The sequence below is a fragment of the Helianthus annuus genome, chromosome 17, assembly GCF_002127325.2.
Source record: "Helianthus annuus cultivar XRQ/B chromosome 17, HanXRQr2.0-SUNRISE, whole genome shotgun sequence".
NCBI classification, from domain to species: domain Eukaryota; kingdom Viridiplantae; phylum Streptophyta; class Magnoliopsida; order Asterales; family Asteraceae; genus Helianthus; species Helianthus annuus.
Window position 1 is genome coordinate 103,099,765 of NC_035449.2, and position 21,998 is coordinate 103,121,762.

Consider the following 21,998-nt stretch of genomic DNA (forward strand, 5'->3'; position numbering starts at 1 on the left):
GGCCCGCTTTACCACACCTGCGACATGTGCGACTACACTGCCCGAAATGATGATAGCCACACTTGTTACACTGTGGTTTCCGTCCCACGTACGAACCCTGACTTTGACTACCTCCCTGGCCTTGATTAACAGAAGACGACTGGCTGATGCTGCGATTGCTATTGTTATCTGGCCTTTTCTGAGTCTGACCCGCACTAGATGCTTTGTCGTAGTCGTTCCACTTCCGCTTGTTATCATTAGCGGACGCAGTGGCAGTGGGTGCAGCAGTAGTAGTGGTTGAAACACGCGGTGGTAACGAGTTACTCTCTACTTCTTGATCCACAATCTTGTGGGTCAAACGGACAATCTGTGTCAAATCATTGAGATGTACTGCAGTAACCAGACTCTTCACACGCGGAGGCAGCCCCTTGATAAACAACTCAATCCTCCAAGACATGGGCCGTGACAAGTTCGGACACATGTCAGCCAATTCATACGATCGCTTTACAAACGCCTCGACTTCAGATCCTACCATTTTCAAGTCATAATACTCGTTTTCCAACTTCTGGACCTCGTCCCGAGGGCAATACTCCTCCCTGATCAGTTCTTTAAAGTCATCCCAAGTTGTAGCATTCGCTGCCTCGATGCCCAACAGTTGAACTTGGGCATTCCACCACGTTAGGGCACCATCCGCCAAGGTACCCGCAGCATATTTCACCCTGTCCCCAGCGGGACAGTTGCATATAGCAAATACTGACTCTGCTTTCTCGAACCATCTCAGGAGTCCCACAGCCCCTTCAGTCCCGGTGAAGGTCTGTGGCTTGCAGTCCATGAACGTCTTAAACGTACAAGCAGGCTGGTTGTTGTGGGGTTGCGCATGTTGACCTAAAGGACGAAAGTAAACACATTATAGGAGTGAAAAGACGTGTACGCGGTATAAGAGTAGAGAGTACTTGGTACATTCCGTACCAGCTTGATAGGCTGCTAAAGCCTCAGCCACACGGGTGTTGATTAGGTCAGTCAACTCAGGCTGAGTCATGTTGATGTTGCCACGTCCGTGTCCTCGTCCACTCATGATTCTATATATGGAGATGAACCGATTTAGGAATCAAAACGAGATGGAAGTCAAGTATCATACTGATATCTACGTATTACCAAGTTCACACATAGTAAGGCAGAACCCTTCTCACGCTCGATAAGCCTCACTGGGCTCACGTTATTATTAAGTGTGCACCCATAATAATAAGGTGGTTTGCACGTTTATCTCAGCGCCTCTTAGCTTGCGCTCGAAGTTTCCCCCGTTCCAACAACACAACGGATGGTATCACAGGTTTATGATTCACATAAGTCGAAGAGTAGTGTCACACTATCAAGTCACTATAGTGTTTAATGTATCGTTTCATATATGTTGTGAGTGTGTGATTGCTAAGCAAGTAATGTATAAAGTGAGAAAGACGAACCTTGCAATCTGGAGCTGAGTGTCATGATCGATTTTCGAAGGTGTTCGGTTATAGTCTGGTTTTACAAAAACGTTTTAAAACCTAGTTCACTATAACCAGTGGCTCTGATACCAAACTGTAACACCCCCAAAATACCACTTGCGGGAACTCCGCGAGGTGTGTTACGCATAGAGTTCGAGCCACCAATCAATTTGCACCAGTAATAAATATGTAAACAAACATTCCATTTCATAATAAATAATTCCCAACATAAGGGTTTCAAACCAATTTAAATATCCAGCGGAAGCATAATGTAAATTATCAGTTGATTGTTCAGAATCATAAGTTCATAGTGATATGTTAAGTGTCCAAGGGTTTCGATCCATGACCACTCCAGCACTCCCGGATAGCAAGTCCATGTCAAGTTATCTAACGACCTGCAAGCATGCAGACAAGTGTGTCAGACTACGCTGGTGAGTTCAAAGTTTTGTTTACGTGTGAAGTTACCAAATGTTTGTTAAGTCAACTCGTCGTTTTGTTTCAGATGTTGTTATTAACTTGATTACTGTATCGTATGTAGCGTCAATGATGGGAATGCCTAACCCCAATGCCCATAACCAGGCATCGGTCAAAGTCAAGGTATCAAACAACCTTGACAAGCTGTAGGAGGTCTTATATCCGCGGTGTGTTTTCAAGATGTCCAAGTAATTAGTTCACGCCCATCCTTACGGCCCGGTGTGAGGGTGCCAAACCTAATAGCGCTATCAACTAATTACTCCATTGCCTTACAGGCAACCCGGTAGATGATTGATTCTGTGTTCAATAACCAACATCCCAGTTTAATCGTTTACCCAACATTCCCTTCCAATGGTTTACTAGATGTCCCAAACCACCGGGACGCATGCATAGAAAAGTGCAGTGAACTCACCTTGGTTTGCTCGGTAAGATACACAAAAGGTTCTTGAACTAAGGGTGGTCAACCACGTCCTAACAGGGTTACCATACAAGTCAGGTTAGGTTCAAGTAAAGCACGTATGGTTACACAGAGTTAACACGTTACAAACACGTATAGATCATGGCAACACTTAACAGTCAAGCAACACATTCAACTTGTGCGATTAAAATAAGTCCAAAAGTAATCGGCCCAACATGTTGTGCGGTCCACAACATGTTGTGCGATCCAGTAACATATCGGCCCAATAAATAAGCCCAACATAAAGCTCTCGGCCCAAATAACAATTAGTGGTCTTATGCGGTCCGGCTGATCTTGTACGATCGGGACACCTTGGGCGAACCCTTTGGGTTGTGCGATCCGAACCAGCCCAACCCAACATAACACCCGGCCCAAACAGTTAAACAAAACATACTACTTGTGCGATCCAACAGCCTTGTGCGACTATTGGTATCTTGTGCGACCGAATGGAACTTGTGTGATTGGGGCTCTTGTGCGATCAGAGCCTTTGTGCAATCCATTTAAAATACCCGCAAATCATGGCAACAGTTACATAATTAATCAGTTTCCAAATTTTACAAATCAATTAACAAAATCAACAATTTCTATCCTAACAATAATCGATCAAACCAAGCACTTTTAACATCAAATCTCATGAACCTTAACATGATCCAAACGTGAACGCCAATTTATCACAAAACATATAATCGGATTAAACCCTATAATCTAACCATATTACCCGGGTTCAACAATATCACAGCCGATTAAAACAAGTGTCCGAATCCGAGCCTAGTATGAATCCCGATTAACATAACCAATTTCTAATACTCAATTGCAACCCGCTTTCCTGAATATAATAACCAATCCAATCGGGTTCGAATACAACACATATATGGCCGGTTAATTCATTCATGCCTTATCACGTATCAATCAAACAAATCATAACAATACATCATCATGTAAGCGTATAACATATCATCATAGAATTCATGGAAGTAAATAGTTACATACTAACTGATTAGAGGAATGATAACGAGAATGATCCAACAAGAGGGTGATCCGAGCACAATGGTCTTCGGTTGCTGTCGGTTTGAGAAGAGAGAAAGAGCTAGGGTTTTGCAAGTGTAATGTGTTTTGTAACAATGAGAGGACAACTCCCTAATGTGTGTGTTGTACGTATAAGAGAGGTGGGCCGGACCCCTCAATGGGCCGCCCTTAAGATCCGATTACAATGATGTGGCCCAAATGGCCTTGTGCGTTCAAGTAAGTGTTGTGCGTTCGTGAGTCTTGTGCGGTCGGATCACTTGTATATATACACACATTCACATATAATAAAACATAACATTCATACATTCATTCAATTAACATAGTTCACGTAAGCATGTAACGTTACACAATGTATATTCGAATTACGTGTTGTCACAGATCTCCCCAACGGTAGGTGACACCCTTCTGTGTCAGTAGTGTAAGCGGTTGTGCGATCTTCGAGAAATCTTTGATAAATCGTCTGTAGTAACCCACCAAGCCCAAGAATTGGCGTATTTCTGTTGGAGTGCGAGGCGCCGGCCAGTTTCTGATCGAATCTACCTTGGATGGATCGACATGAATCCCATCCTTGTTTACCACGTGACCGAGAAAGTGGACTTCACGAAGCCAGAAGTCGCATTTTGAAAAATTGGCGTACAGTTGCTCCTTTCGAAGAAGTTCCAAGATAAGACGTAGGTGCTGCTCGTGTTCCTCCTGACTCTTGGAGTAGATCAGAATGTCGTCGATAAAAACAATCATGAACTTGTCTAAGTACGGTTTGCACACCCTTTTCATAAGGTCCATAAAAACTGCCGGTGCGTTTGTCAACCCGAATGGCATGACAAGTGTGACACCCCAGGAAAACCAGTGAACAATACAGCTTACCTAGCTTCCTCAGTGAGTGCGTACCAAATTTCGGGACGAAATTTCTTTTGAGTTGGGGATAATGTGACAACTCGAATTTCCAAGATTTCTATTTGCATTTATTGCACGATCATGTATTGTTTAGTTGATTATTTGCACAATTAATTACTATGGAATTATGTACGTTTTGATGAAATGAATCGTATTGTGTGATTATGCATGATTATGTGTTAATTGTGAAAGACTTGTCAAATATGTGAACTTGGTGGTGGAATTGTGAAATTGTTATGAGATGGTGTAATTGTGTAAAATAAAGTAATTCAGGGTGTATAGAGTAATTGGTGAAAATTAAACCATACTTAACCCTAATCTCTTTCACTAATCATTCCCTAATCATCACAAGAATCAAAACACGTACACCCACATTCTCTAATCCTCTCTACAACACCTTCTCATCATTCTTGGATTCACAAGTTCTTTTGCATCAAGTTTGATTGCCAATCCATCTAGAATCGAATCAAGGTAATTGTTTAATCATTGTTTGTGATTGGTTGATTGTTATTAATCATTGATTCTTGTGATTCATGTAAACCCTAGTTCCACATGTAATCATTTGGTGTTATTGAATTCTGATTATTGTGTACTGGTGTTGATTGTTGTATAACCATTGCTTGATGATCTAAATGGTTGATTTGTAGAAATTGTTGATGATTGATTTCATTATACATTAGTATGAATTAGGGTTTTGATTGTAAGAGAACGAAACTGTTGAATGTACGTGTGTAACTGTTTCAATCGCAATTTTGATTGTCTGAGTTTTGATAAAATATGTTAGTCATGAAATAGTCTGAGTTTTGATAATAAAACACATGATGTCCGAGCTTTATAAGTGTTAATGGCTGTCCGAGATTTTGAATAAAACAAGTATGGTCCGAGTTTAATTCATTAAGGGTGGACCGAGTTTAATTGATTAACTTGTGTTTGGTCCGACTTTTGTTGAATGTTAAGAGATCCGAGTTTTTACAAGATCATAAGGGTCCGAGCATGTCAATTATAAAAGGTCCGAGTATATTCATGTCTGCTAGTCCGAACTTTATACTTAAACATATATGTCCGAGTTTGGATCTTATATGTCCGAGTTTGGTGGGTTGTTGGGTCCGAGCTTTGGGCTTTGGAACCATTGGTCCTAGTTTCATGTTTGTACCATGGGTCCGAGTTATGTAACATCCACCTTTGGTCCGACTTTTGTCAAGGATGCATTCTTATCCGAGTTTTAAAAGAGAATTGGGTCCGACTTTTGGAAAGCATGTGTTGTCCGACTTTTTGTACATGAATGCATAGGGGGTCCGATCTTTCTAAGGGTTTAACGGATGATGTGTCCGAGTTTCTTGATACTTGGGTTGTCCGAGTTTTAGGCCCCAAGCCCATGTCCGACTTTCTACTCCATCACACATGCTATCTGAGTTTTTAACCCCTTATGTTATCCGACTTTTAAACAGGGGAAACACCCCCCCCCACACTTGTCTGAGTATTGAATCTGATGTGTGTTTAATATCAGGCCCTGTACGTATATATATAATGATTGAATCTGATAGGTTGTGTATGTCACATTCTTAAGCCGCTAACTCGGTTAAACTTGTTAAGTTTATCAACGCCGTTGAATATACGAAGTGTGTTAACAGTGACACATACGTTAACCTCCATGTTAGACTTAAAGGTGAAAGTAAAGATGTGACGCATGAAATATGTGAATACGATGAATTGATTACATGATGTATGATTCTATATGTATAACCATATGATACTGAATGCAACTATATGATTCTACGTGCGTGAACATTCTATGTGATATCATCATGTACACAATAAACACACACAAAGCACCGTTGCTTGAATATCGAGGATTGTAAACCCTAATTGAATGAATCATGTGCAATATATCCTAGGTCGTGTGTAACGGACTTAGAGATTAATAACCCTAGAAGCAATAACATACCGAGCAAACCAAGGTGAGTTCACACAGCCAAGGCATGGGGTTCCCAGTGTCACACCCCCAAAATCCACCTGCGGATGACGCCCGCTTCGGGGGCGTGACTGACCAGGATCCAGCCACCAATTATATCGAATAATTAAGTTGATAACAAAAGTAATACTTACTAACCATAGGATTAGCAAATATCAAGTTCAGAGTTTAAGGTTTTAAGTTCAAACAGTTAATAAGTAGCGGAAGCAAAAGTAATGTAGTTTAGACAAAGTTCATATTTCAAAATAAGGTAACACCCAACACAAGGGTGAACAGACACTACACATTCCCAAGCTGCAAGCTCCTTCGTCACTGGTTACCTGCAAAGCATGCAGTAAGGGGTCAACAATAATGCTGAGTGAGTTCACTAGTTGTCCAGTTTTAATTACCAAAAACTTTGTTTCACCGGTTAATTTATCCGTTTATACATGCCCTGGGGAGCTACCCCAAAAGTTAGCGACTAAACTGTTTTCCAATACCGAACACTAGGTAACCGTTGCGTATCCGCAGGATGCCCCGATGTCAATGTTCTATCATCATTGACGAATATCTGAGTACATTAGTTCACGACCGTCCCAAACCAGGGCACGGTGTGAGGCTGGTAAACACCTAAATAGCGCTATCAACTAATAACCCGCTCGCCTAACCCGGCGACTAATCGGTATTTGTAGTAGGGACTTGAGTGATAGAGTTTCGTTTAGTGCCGTTGGTTGCAATCCGTATAAACAGTAATTAACCAAAAAGGTTTCCCAATACCCGGGAAGTAAAAGTAAGTTTGGTTCCCAATAACTAGGGAAGGTATGTAAATGGTATCCCCTTTTACCAGGGGATAGGGTTGTTTTAGTCTCGTGTCCCAAACCACCGGGACGCATGCTTTTAAGTTGTGAACTCACCTTGGGTTGCTCGGTAGGTTTAGGTTACTTGTCAACCACGTTGGTCACCACGTCCTAACATGGTTACCGGTATAGGTCAGGTTCGGTATACAACATTCACGTAAAAACTTACACATAACTAACACGTATCAAGCATATAAGTAAACAGTGGGTTACTGGGCCGGCCTAAGTAATTAAGCAGTCAACAGCAACACATAAACCAGTCAACAGATAGCCCAAGTTAAACACATATGGGCCCAGTAACCAAAATGAACAGCCCACTCGCAACCAGCTGGTCTCGAGTCGCAACCAGGTGGTTCCGGCTTGTCACGTTATGGTTGCGAGTCGCAACCGTGGTCTCGAGTTATCATGTTTTGGTTGCGAGTCGCAACGGCGTGGTCTCGAGTCGCAATCTCGTGGTTTCGACTTGTCATGCTTTGGTTGCGAGTCGCAACCGTGTGGTTTCGAGTCGGAATGCTGTGGTTGCGAGTCGTAACCTGTCACTTTCATACACACGTGATGATGCAGAAAAGACAGTCCAAATTGTACACATAAGCTCAGACCCAGATTAGGAAACTACCAATAAGATTTCTACAAACACTTTTCCTAATCTGCCTTTAATAAAATATGGATCAAACTTTGCCATTTTAAATCTTCAAACCAACATTCAACAAGTTCATCCTATATTCATATTTTTCTAGGGTTTTCTCTTTAACAAATCATACCTTTATTAACCAAAAATCACATATTTCAAGCAAGATTATTATGCAAGAACAAGTAAAACATACACCTTATAACTTAGAACATAGTTTTGGGTTGCTCATAAGCACATTTTAAATCACTATTATGAACATGTTGTCAAGCTTCATACATAAGAGTTTTCACATATAGTTAATCTTCACAAGTCATACTAGAAGTCATGCATAACAATTTTAACTAACCCTTTTCAAACATGTTACCACATATTGTCAAACTTTACAAATCAACCTAAGAGTCATGCATAAACTACTCACCAAGCATTTTTTTCTATTTCATAAACATATCATTCAAGCAAGCATAAACTAGGCATTTACTACACACTAACCGGTTATGAAAAGGAGGAGCCGAAAACAAAGAGAAGAGAATGAGAGAAGATGAAGTGTCCGAGTGATCCGAGCTTGACCGAGTCCTTGTCCGAGATCCTTGCTTGAACCGAGAATTTGGAAGAGTTTGGATGTTGTTTTGGGGTTTCCTTAGTTGAGAGAAAGTAAGGAGTGTGTGTGTATGTTTTAGTAGCAAATGAGGGAAATGAGGATATGGTGGGGATTATATATACAAGGGGTGTTTTCGGGTTGGGCTTGGGGTTTCGGCCCAAACCGGTTTCGGCTCAACGGCCCACTCGAGACCGAGTGGCCCACTCGCAACCGCCCGGTTGCGAGTCATGGTCTCGGGTCGTGGTTTCGGGTCGTGGTTTCGGCTCTTATATATATATATACAATACATACATACATCACATATCATGCACAAAGGTCACGTTTTCATTTAATAATATTTATATACACAAAATATTACAAAGTGTTCGTATGGAAAAACCTCGAGTGTCACATTATCCCCAAGTTTTAAGAACTTTCGTCCCGAAAGTTGAAGCAGCCACTGCCAAGCTAGCGTGTTTCAACGGGGTGTCACATCATCCCCCCGTTAGTTTGGAATTTCGTCCCGAAATTCGGTTGTAGCTTCAGTGCTGGGGTTTTCGTTTGGGAATAACTGGGGATACTTGGACTTCATCTGGTCCTCCCGCTCCCAGGTAAACTCTGGGCCGCGCCGTGAGTTCCAACGAACTCGCACAAGGGGTATCTGGCTACGTTTGAGGGTTTTGATCTCTCGATCCGTGATCTCAATCGGTTCCTCAGTAAAGTGTAGCTGTTCATCAATCGTCAGTTCCTTAAAAGGAATTACAAGTGTTTCATCCGACAAACACTTCTTCAGATTAGACACGTGAAAAACGTTGTGCACTGCACTCAGCTCTGCAGGCAGGTTTAATCTATAAGCCACCTTACCGATTTTCTCGGTAATTTCGAATGGTCCAACATACCGTGGATTCAGCTTGCCCCGTTTACCGAAACGGACCACACCCTTCCAGGGTGAGACTTTAAGTAGAACCCGGTCCCCGACCTGGAATTCTAACGGTTTCCTACGCTTATCAGCGTAGCTTTTCTGACGGTCACGAGCTGCCGCCATGCGTTGCCTGATCTGGGAAATCTTTTCCGTTGTATCTACCACTAGTTCTGGGCCTGTGAGTTGACTGTCACCTACTTCCGCCCAGCAGAGAGGTGATCGGCATTTACGACCGTACAATGCCTCAAAAGGTGCCGCCTGAATACTAGTGTGATAGCTGTTGTTGTATGAGAACTCTACTAACGGTAGATGTTTCTCCCAGTTCTTTCCAAAATCGATCACACATGCCCTAAGCATGTCTTCCAGGGTTTGGATGGTGCGTTCAGACTGCCCATCCGTTTGCGGGTGATAAGCGGTGCTCATGTCCAAACGTGAGCCAAAGGATTTGTGCATAGCCTGCCACAATTCGGAAGTAAATCGAGCGTCTCGGTCGGAAATAATAGAAGTTGGCACCCCGTGCCTGGAGACTACTTCCTTCAAATAGATTTCTGCCAAGGTAGAAAACTTGTCTGTTTCCTTAATGGCCAAAAAGTGTGCAGACTTAGTCAATCGATCTACTATCACCCAGATAGTATCATTCCCGCGTTGGGATCTAGGTAGCCCTGTAACAAAATCCATGGAAATCTGTTCCCATTTCCATTTTGGGATTTCCGGTTGCTGTAGTAGGCCTGCTGGTTTCTGATACTCGATCTTGACTCTTGCGCAGGTCAAACATTTGCCAACATAGGTTGCTATGTGGGCTTTCATGCCAGGCCACCAGTAAGTGGTCCTTAAGTCGTGGTACATCTTATCTGAACCAGGATGTACTGAATAACGGGACTTATGGGCTTCGTCCATCACAAGCTCTCGTAAATCCCCGTAAAGTGGGACCCAAATGCGCCCTGCCACATAGTAGGCGCCGTCTTCTTTCTGTTCTAGTTGTTGTCTCGATCCCCGCAGGGACTCAGCCCTGATGTTTCCCGGTTTCAGGGCTTCAACCTGAGCATTTCGAATCTGGGTAGGGAGACTAGACTGGATGGTAAGTTGTAATGCTCGCACGCGCTTTGGTACAGTGTCTTTCCGGCTGAGGGCGTCTGCCACAACATTGGCCTTGCCCGGATGATACTTGATGGCGCATTCATAATCATTCAGAAGTTCGACCCATCGGCGTTGTCGCATGTTTAATTCCTTCTGCTTAAAGATATGCTCGAGACTCCTGTGATCGGTGTAAATGGTGCACTTGGTACCGTACAGGTAATGTCTCCATATCTTAAGCGCAAATATCACTGCTCCCAGTTCCAAATCATGTGTTGTGTAGTTCCTCTCGTGGGTCTTGAGTTGTCGGGATGCATAGGCAATAACTTTCTCGCGTTGCATCAACACGCAACCGAGCCCATGAATAGACGCATCGCAGTACACCACAAAGTCGTCCGTTCCTTCAGGTAACGAGAGAATAGGAGCACTGCAGAGGTTATCCTTTAGTTTCTGAAAAGCAGATTCCTGCGCTTCATTCCACTTGTAGGTGACGCCTTTCTGAGTGAGTGTAGTGAGGGGTTGAGCGATCTTTGAGAATCCTTGAATGAATCTGCGGTAGTAACCTGCCAATCCCAAGAATTGGCGAACTTCAGTGGGAGTCTTAGGGGTAGGCCAATTCTTTATAGAGTCGATCTTTGCAGGGTCGACGTGGATTCCGTCCTTGTTAACCACGTGCCCAAGGAAATGGACTTCCCGAAGCCAAAAGTCGCATTTCGAGAACTTGGCGTACAGTTGCTCATTGCGGAGGAGTTCGAGGATAAGGCGTAGGTGCTGTTCATGCTCTTCTTGACTTTTCGAGTAGATCAAGATGTCGTCTATAAACACGATCACGAATTTGTCGAGGTAGGGTTTGCATACCCGGTTCATGAGATCCATGAACACTGCAGGGGCGTTGGTCATTCCAAAGGGCATAACGAGGAATTCATAATGACCATAACGAGTTCTGAATGCAGTCTTGGAAATATCTTCATTACGGACCCTTAACTGATGGTAGCCTGATCGCAGATCAATCTTAGAATAGTAGCTCGATCCTTGCAGTTGATCAAACAAATCGTCGATTCGCGGGAGAGGGTAACGATTCTTGATGGTAACCTTGTTCAACTCACGATAATCAATACACATACGGAACGTGCCATCCTTCTTCTTAACAAAGAGTACCGGTGCTCCCCAGGGTGATGAACTAGGACGGATAAATCCTTTATCCAAAAGTTCCTGTAGTTGAGTAGAGAGTTCCTTCAATTCTGCGGGGGCTAGTCGATAAGGTGCACGAGCTATAGGCGCTGCTCCGGGAGCTAGCTCGATTTGGAATTCGACCTGACGGTGGGGAGGGAGTCCAGGTAATTCCTCAGGAAATACCTCGGGATAGTCACGCACTACTGGGAAGTCTTCAATCCTCTTTTCCTTTTCCTGCGTGTTGGTAACAAGTGCTAAGATAGCGGTGTGCCCTTTTCGTAAGCACTTCTGGGCCTTCAAGAATGAGATAACGCCGGAGATTTCTCCACTTTTGCCACCTTGTACAATGAGGGGTTTGCCAGAACGGCGAGGAATACGAACTGCTTTCTCTTGACAAAGGATTTCAGCGCGATGCTTGGATAACCAATCCATACCAATAACGACGTCGAAGCTTCCGAGAGTAACAGGGAAAAGGTCGATACTAAATGTCTGACCAGACAACTCTAGTTTGCAGCCTTTGACAACATGTGAGGCCTCGATGTTTCTACCATTAGCTAACTCGACGATGTGAGGAGAACTTAGTAACGAAAGCGGACGCTTAAGCTTCTTACTAATACGTAGGGATACATAACTAGCATCGGCACCGGAATCAAATAACACAGAAACATAACGATCATCGAGTAGGAACTTACCCGCCACGACATTGGGGTCATTCCTTGCTTCACCAGCTCCAATCACGAAAGCTCTTCCTCTAGCACCATTCCCAGCATTGTTGTTCTGATTGTTGTTCCCAGCTCCCTGATTATTGTTGCGGTTCTGATTCAGTTCAGGGCAATCCTTCTTAAAGTGCCCCTCAGCTCCACACTTAAAACATGCCCGGTTGTTTCCCTGCTGCTGTTGCTGTTGGGGTTGTTGCTGATTCTGTCTAGTTGGGAACTGACTTCGACAATCCTTGGCGTCGTGCCCCATCTTGTGGCATCGCTGACACTGGCCCTTGTTACATGCCCCATTGTGGTGCTTGTTACACTTGTTGCACTTAGGGTAGCTTCCCCGGTAGCCACCCTGTTGCTGGGTGCCTTTGTTGTTTTCAGTTTTCCTTTGTTGTGCTGGGGCCTGAGTGGGGTTAGCATCCTTGCTTTGACTTCCTTCCCACTTACGCTTGCTGTCATTAGAAGTTCCGACAGTAGCACTGATCCTTTTGGGCAACCTGCCCTCTTCCACAGCCTGATCAGTGAGTTTGTGAGCAAGTCGAACGATCGGCTGAATGGTAGTGTGGTTGGCTGAAGTGACATGGCTTCGAATTTCTGGAGCCAAACCTTTGATGTACAGTTCGATTCTTCGGTACATTGGTCGAGACATGTTTGGGCAAAGAGCAGCATAGTCATTAGACAGCTTGGTGTAAGTTTCAATTTCCGACCCAACCATCTTGAGCTCATAGTACTCATTCTCAAGCTTGTGGATGTCATCCCGGTGACAGTATTCATCCTTAATCATATCCTTGAAATCCTCCCACGCAGTAGCATTTGCAGTTTCTAACCCAAACATCTGAATCTGCGCCTTCCACCAAGAAAGCGCGCTCCCTTCAAGCGTAGCAGTAGCAAACTTTACCCAATTTGCAGGAGGACACTCGCAAACAGCAAAGACAGCTTCAATTTTCTCAATCCAATGTAGAAGACCTATGGCACCCTCAGTGCCGTTGAAAGGGAGAGGCTTGCAATCCATGAAAGTTTTGAAAGTACACACTGGTGGTTGCGCAGGTGCATGCTGACCTGTTCGTGAGAAGCGAAGCGTATAGGTTTAGAGGCGAAAAGTCGATGTGGCGGTAGGATCTAAACATCCTAAAGCAACGAGCTTACCTATAGGGTGAGCTGCAAAAGCCGCAGCCACTGTGTTGAGCAGGTTAGTGAACTGAGCCTGCGTCATGTTAATGTTTCCTCTTCCGCGTCCACTCATTGTCTTCATAACCAGAAAACACAGTATGAGTGTGATGTCGTAGTGTAGCGAGAATGAGATAGAAGAGAGAGGTGTATCTATCTAGTTTAGGCACACTAGTACGTATATCATATCAGGAAACATAAAGCAAACAAGTAAACACTGGTCCGAGCTATGAGGTCAAATGTGTTGAGCCTTGCACTTGGAGTGTAGTGTCGTCGCGAGTCACGGGTTATAGTCTGGTTTTCTCCAAAAAGATTTTCCCTTTTTTAAAACCAAGTTCACTATAACCAATGGCTCTGATACCAATCTGTCACACCCCCAAAATCCACCTGCGGATGACGCCCGCTTCGGGGGCGTGACTGACCAGGATCCAGCCACCAATTATATCGAATAATTAAGTTGATAACAAAAGTAATACTTACTAACCATAGGATTAGCAAATATCAAGTTCAGAGTTTAAGGTTTTAAGTTCAAACAGTTAATAAGTAGCGGAAGCAAAAGTAATGTAGTTTAGACAAAGTTCATATTTCAAAATAAGGTAACACCCAACACAAGGGTGAACAGACACTACACATTCCCAAGCTGCAAGCTCCTTCGTCACTGGTTACCTGCAAAGCATGCAGTAAGGGGTCAACAATAATGCTGAGTGAGTTCACTAGTTGTCCAGTTTTAATTACCAAAAACTTTGTTTCACCGGTTAATTTATCCGTTTATACATGCCCTGGGGAGCTACCCCAAAAGTTAGCGACTAAACTGTTTTCCAATACCGAACACTAGGTAACCGTTGCGTATCCGCAGGATGCCCCGATGTCAATGTTCTATCATCATTGACGAATATCTGAGTACATTAGTTCACGACCGTCCCAAACCAGGGCACGGTGTGAGGCTGGTAAACACCTAAATAGCGCTATCAACTAATAACCCGCTCGCCTAACCCGGCGACTAATCGGTATTTGTAGTAGGGACTTGAGTGATAGAGTTTCGTTTAGTGCCGTTGGTTGCAATCCGTATAAACAGTAATTAACCAAAAAGGTTTCCCAATACCCGGGAAGTAAAAGTAAGTTTGGTTCCCAATAACTAGGGAAGGTATGTAAATGGTATCCCCTTTTACCAGGGGATAGGGTTGTTTTAGTCTCGTGTCCCAAACCACCGGGACGCATGCTTTTAAGTTGTGAACTCACCTTGGGTTGCTCGGTAGGTTTAGGTTACTTGTCAACCACGTTGGTCACCACGTCCTAACATGGTTACCGGTATAGGTCAGGTTCGGTATACAGCATTCACGTAAAAACTTACACATAACTAACACGTATCAAGCATATAAGTAAACAGTGGGTTACTGGGCCGGCCTAAGTAATTAAGCAGTCAACAGCAACACATAAACCAGTCAACAGATAGCCCAAGTTAAACACATATGGGCCCAGTAACCAAAATGAACAGCCCACTCGCAACCAGCTGGTCTCGAGTCGCAACCAGGTGGTTCCGGCTTGTCACGTTATGGTTGCGAGTCGCAACCGTGGTCTCGAGTTATCATGTTTTGGTTGCGAGTCGCAACGGCGTGGTCTCGAGTCGCAATCTCGTGGTTTCGACTTGTCATGCTTTGGTTGCGAGTCGCAACCGTGTGGTTTCGAGTCGGAATGCTGTGGTTGCGAGTCGTAACCTGTCACTTTCATACACACGTGATGATGCAGAAAAGACAGTCCAAATTGTACACATAAGCTCAGACCCAGATTAGGAAACTACCAATAAGATTTCTACAAACACTTTTCCTAATCTGCCTTTAATAAAATATGGATCAAACTTTGCCATTTTAAATCTTCAAACCAACATTCAACAAGTTCATCCTATATTCATATTTTTCTAGGGTTTTCTCTTTAACAAATCATACCTTTATTAACCAAAAATCACATATTTCAAGCAAGATTATTATGCAAGAACAAGTAAAACATACACCTTATAACTTAGAACATAGTTTTGGGTTGCTCATAAGCACATTTTAAATCACTATTATGAACATGTTGTCAAGCTTCATACATAAGAGTTTTCACATATAGTTAATCTTCACAAGTCATACTAGAAGTCATGCATAACAATTTTAACTAACCCTTTTCAAACATGTTACCACATATTGTCAAACTTTACAAATCAACCTAAGAGTCATGCATAAACTACTCACCAAGCATTTTTTTCTATTTCATAAACATATCATTCAAGCAAGCATAAACTAGGCATTTACTACACACTAACCGGTTATGAAAAGGAGGAGCCGAAAACAAAGAGAAGAGAATGAGAGAAGATGAAGTGTCCGAGTGATCCGAGCTTGACCGAGTCCTTGTCCGAGATCCTTGCTTGAACCGAGAATTTGGAAGAGTTTGGATGTTGTTTTGGGGTTTCCTTAGTTGAGAGAAAGTAAGGAGTGTGTGTGTATGTTTTAGTAGCAAATGAGGGAAATGAGGATATGGTGGGGATTATATATACAAGGGGTGTTTTCGGGTTGGGCTTGGGGTTTCGGCCCAAACCGGTTTCGGCTCAACGGCCCACTCGAGACCGAGTGGCCCACTCGCAACCGCCCGGTTGCGAGTCATGGTCTCGGGTCGTGGTTTCGGGTCGTGGTTTCGGCTCTTATATATATATATATACAATACATACATACATCACATATCATGCACAAAGGTCACGTTTTCATTTAATAATATTTATATACACAAAATATTACAAAGTGTTCGTATGGAAAAACCTCGAGTGTCACACCCAGGGTGGGAATGGGATTGGATTACTTTATTGTACATACTCAGTTGATAGAACCTAACGTTAAGAATACGACTAGACTAGTAACACTTATTGAACTGATCTTCGCACACCTGCCAAGGGTTGGCCGCGATATTATGACTGACTTCGCACACCTGCCTTTGGAAGGCTGTGAACTGAAATTTACTAATCTTCGCATACCTGCCTGGTAGGCCGCGATACAGGTAAACCTAGTCTAGAATACTCGGGATGAACATCCCTTAATATCTTCGCATACCTGCCTGGGAGGCCGCGATGGAAACTAATACGATACATGACATAACGAACGAACATACTACTACTCACACTAAACTATTACTGAACTGTTAACTGTGAACTCGCTCAACTAGTTGTTGATCCTCTGTTACATGCCTTGCAGGTCGTTAGATACTTATGGAGCTTGCACAGGGAGGAGCGGGTCGTTGTGGAGCATGGATTATGTTTTGAAACTTATTGAACTTATATTACACTTTTGGGTTTTCGTACTTATGCTTCTCTATACTTTGAAACTATGATTATGTTTGAACACCTATCGTATTGAATGATTGGTTTACATTTATTATAATTGATATTAATTACATGTTCGATATGATTGGTGGCTTGATCCTGGTCATGTCACGCCTCCAAGCGGTGGTACTCCGCGTGTGGATTTTGGGGGTGTGACAGATTGGTATCAGAGCCATTGGTTATAGAGAACTTGGTTTTAATATGGGAAAACGTTTTTATTAAAACCAGACTATAACCAGAACAGTGCTCTCAACGATCCACAACGACGCTTCGCTCCACGTGCAAGACTCGACATCCTAGGTAATAAGGTTTATGTTTATTGCCTACATGCTAGAATTGCATAGAACTTTGCTCGTAGTATGCTTACATTACTTTGCTCACTACTTGTTATTGCTTGAGAACACCTATGTGCTTACACTCTTCTGTCATCGCACTATTCGCGAACCTTACTCACTTATGTTGCCTTTGATGTGAAGATCAATGGCCGGACGAATTAACATGACTCAAGCCCAGCTAGAGGCTCTCGTTCAAGCTCAAGTTGCTGCGGCACTTGCAGCTGCTCAAGAAGGTAGTATACCCTGCAGTATAGACACACACTAGGATCTTTAGATCCTACATTAACTCTCGTATTTAACTTTGTCTTATTCGTACACAATAGGACAACACGCGCAGCAGCCTGTCTGCACTTTCAAGAACTTCATGGACTGTCGTCCAAGCTCATTCAGTGGCACCGAGGGGGCAGTGGGACTCCTCCATTGGTTCGAGAAGCTAGAATCTGTGTTCGAAATGTGTGAATGCCCTGAGGCTCGCAGGGTTAAGTACGCCACTGGCACTTTGGAAGGAATCGCGTTGACTTGGTGGAACGCGCAAGTGCAGATCCTAGGGTTGGCAGCTGCAAACGCCACCCCTTGGAATGATTTCAAGGAATTGATCAAAAGGGAATACTGCACTCGTGAAGACATTCACAAGTTGGAAGATGAACTGTATCACTTGAAAATGGTTGGGTCAGAGATCGAAGCCTATACCAAACGGTCGAATGAACTGGCCGTGCTATGCCCAACTATGGTGGACCCTCCAGTGAAACGTATTGAGTTGTATCTCAAGGGTTTGGCGCCAGAGATCCAGAGCCATGTTACATCGGCTAATCTTGATAATATCCAGGCTATTCAGCGCCTTGCTCATCGTATTACAGATCAGGCAGTGGACCAGAACAGGCTGCCAAAACGTGTCAAGGCTACCACTGCTGCTGTCACTACTTCTGCTACTCACAGTGACAACAAGAGAAAATGGGAGGGGGATTCCAGCAAGGGATCAGTTTCTGTTCAGTCTCAGCAGCGCAAAACAAATGACTACCAGAATTCGAGTCAGCAATCATCTGGCAGTCAGGGGCAGGGTGGATATCGGGGAATTCACCCACTGTGTAATAAGTGCAACAGACACCACAGCGGAAGATGTCGCAGGGAACGTTGTCAAAGATGCCTCAAGATGGGTCATGAGGCTAAGGATTGTAGAAGCTCTTGGCCAGCAAATCAGAACCAGCAACTCCCACCGCCAGCTCCACAGAACCAGCAGCAGCAGCCACAGCGTGGAAACCGGGGATGTTTCCAGTGTGGGGCTGAAGGCCACTACAAACGTGATTGCCCTCAACTGAACCAGAATCAGAATCGCAACAACAACAACCAGGGCAACGGGAACAACAACAACAACAACAACAACAACGGGGGAAACAACAACAACAATGGCAACGAAGCTCGTGGTCGTATGTTCGTGCTGGGTCAGGGTGACGCAAGGAACGATCCCAACGTCGTTATGGGTAAGTTTCTTCTCGACGATATCTATGTTACTGTCTTATTTGATTCGGGTGCTGATATAAGTTATGTGTCCTTGAAAATGAGTAAATTGTTAAAACGTACACCAACACCCCTAAACACCAACCACGTCGTAGAGTTAGCAAATGGTAAGAGTGTAGAAGCCGCACATGTAATCAAGGGTTGTAACATTGTTTTAGCTGGTCAGACCTTCTCGATTGATCTTATACCCACAGTTTTGGGTAGTTTCGACGTCGTCATCGGTATGGATTGGTTATCCCAACATCGCGCAGAGATTTTATGCAAGGAAAAGATCATTCGTATTCCTCGTTCTAGTCAAGAACCTCTCGAAGTTCAAGGTGACAAGAGTGGTGCTGTGGTTGGCATCATCTCTTTCTTGAAGGCGCAGAAATGTTTACGAAAGGGGCACGCTGCAATTCTGGCACTTGTCACTGACGCATCAGCAAAGGAAAAGAAGCTGGAGGATATTCCAGTTGTACGTGACTTTCCTCAGGTGTTTCCTGAAGATTTACCTGGTTTACCGCCTCATCGCCAAGTCGAGTTTCAGATTGAGTTAGCTCCTGGAGCAGCACCGATAGCCCGCGCACCGTATCGTTTAGCTCCAACCGAGCTGGAAGAACTGTCGAAGCAGCTACAAGAGCTCTTGGAAAAGGGTTTTATTCGTCCAAGCTCATCGCCTTGGGGAGCTCCAGTACTTTTCGTGAAAAAGAAGGATGGCACTTTCAGAATGTGCATCGACTACCGTGAACTGAACAAGGTGACGGTGAAGAACCGTTATCCTCTTCCGCGTATAGACGACTTATTCGACCAGTTGCAAGGGTCGTGTTATTACTCCAAGATAGACTTGAGGTCAGGGTATCATCAGCTGAGAGTCCGGGATGAGGACGTCTCCAAAACCGCATTCAGAACTCGCTACGGTCACTACGAGTTTCTTGTTACGCCATTCGGGCTTACGAACGCGCCTGCAGTCTTCATGGATCTTATGAACAGGGTGTGCAAACCCTATCTTGACAAGTTCGTCATTGTCTTCATCGACGACATTTTGATCTACTCCAAGAGTCAGGAGGAACACGAGCAGCACTTACGTCTTATCTTGGAACTTCTTCGAAAGGAGCAATTGTACGCAAAGTTTTCTAAATGCGACTTCTGGCTTCGTGAAGTCCACTTCTTAGGCCATGTGGTGAACAGGGATGGGATTCATGTCGATCCATCCAAGGTAGATTCGATCAGGAACTGGCCTGCACCGCGTACACCGACGGAAATACGCCAATTCTTGGGTTTGGCGGGGTATTACAGACGATTCATCAAAGACTTCTCCAAGATCGCTCAGCCGCTCACTATGCTGACACAGAAGGGTGTCACCTACCGTTAGGGAGATTCCCAGGAAAACGCTTTTCAGTACCTAAAGGATAGGCTTTGCAGCGCACCTATTCTCTCACTGCCGGAGGGCACAGATGACTTCGTGGTTTATTGTGACGCATCGATACAGGGTCTTGGGTGTGTATTGATGCAACGGGATAAAGTTATTGCCTACGCTTCGCGGCAACTCAAGATTCATGAACGGAATTACACGACGCACGATTTAGAGCTGGGAGCTGTTGTTTTCGCACTTAAGATATGGCGACACTACCTGTACGGTACCAGGTGCACGATTTACACCGATCACAGGAGTCTCGAGCATATTCTTAAGCAAAAGGATTTGAACATGCGTCAGCGGAGATGGGTTGAACTACTGAACGACTACGAATGCGCCATCAAGTATCATCCAGGCAAGGCCAATGTTGTGGCCGACGCCCTCAGTCGAAAGGACACCCTACCTAAGCGCGTGCGAGCACTACAGCTTACAATTCAGTCCAGTCTTCCTGCACAGATACGAGCTGCTCAGATAGAAGCATTGAAACCCGAAAACGTCATGGCTGAAGCCTTACACGGTTCAAGGCAACGAATGGAACAAAAGGAAGACGGGGCCTACTGTGTCACGGGGCGTATTTGGGTCCCACTTTATGGCGGTTTACGAGAGCTTGTGATGGACGAAGCACACAAGTCTCGCTACTCGGTACATCCAGGGTCGGACAAAATGTACCACGACATCAGAACTACTTATTGGTGGCCTAGCATGAAGGCCCACATCGCCACCTATGTTGGCAAGTGCTTGACCTGTGCAAGAGTCAAGGTTGAATACCAGAAACCCGCAGGCCTACTTCAGCAACCCAGGATACCACAGTGGAAATGGGAAGAGATTTCCATGGATTTTGTTACAGGCCTACCCAGATCCCAGCGTGGGAATGATACTATATGGGTGATCGTGGATCGACTCACCAAGTCTGCACACTTCCTGGCTATAAAGGAAACGGATAAGTTCTCCACTCTCGCAGACATTTATCTTAAAGAAGTTGTTTCGAGGCATGGGGTGCCCACCTCCATCATTTCGGATCGGGATGCACGATTCACGTCGGAGCTATGGCAAGCGATGCACAAATCTTTCGGCTCACGGCTAGACATGAGCACAGCGTATCATCCTCAGACGGATGGGCAGTCTAAGCGAACAATCCAAACTCTTGAAGACATGCTTCGGGCATGTGTTATCGATTTCGGCAACGGCTGGGAAAAGCATCTCCCTTTGGTGGAGTTTTCGTATAATAACAGTTATCACACCAGCATACAAGCCGCTCCATTCGAGGCATTGTACGGACGTAAATGCCGGTCACCTCTCTGTTGGGCAGAGGTGGGGGATAGTCAGATTACGGGTCCAGAGATTGTAGTGGACGCCACAGAAAAGATTGCACAAATACGACAACGCATGGCGGCAGCACGCGACCGTCAGAAAGCATACGCGGATAAGCGTAAGAAACCGTTGGAATTTCAGGTCGGGGACCGGGTTTTACTTAAAGTCTCACCCTGGAAGGGTGTGGTTCGATTTGGTAAACGAGGCAAACTCAATCCACGGTATGTTGGACCGTTCGAAATCACTGAAAGAATAGGCCCAGTAGCCTACAGACTGAACCTACCAGCTGAACTCGGTGCAGTTCACAATGTCTTTCACGTGTCTAATCTGAAGAAGTGCCTGTCAGATGAGACCCTCATCATTCCTTTTAAGGAACTCACTATCGACGAGCGGTTGCAGTTCGTCGAGGAGCCTGTAGAAATCACGGACCGGGATGTAAAGGTCCTCAAACACAAGAGAATCCCTCTTGTTCGAGTTCGTTGGAACTCCCGACGTGGCCCAGAGTACACCTGGGAACGCGAAGACCAAATGAAAGAAAAGTACCCCCAGTTATTCGAAATCTATGCAACCACTACTGAGGCTGAAGCTACTACTACTGAATTTCGGGACGAAATTCCAAATCAACGGGGGGATGATGTGACACCCCAGGAAAACCAGTGAACAATACAGCTTACCTAGCTTCCTTAGTGAGTGCGTACCAAATTTCGGGACGAAATTTCTTT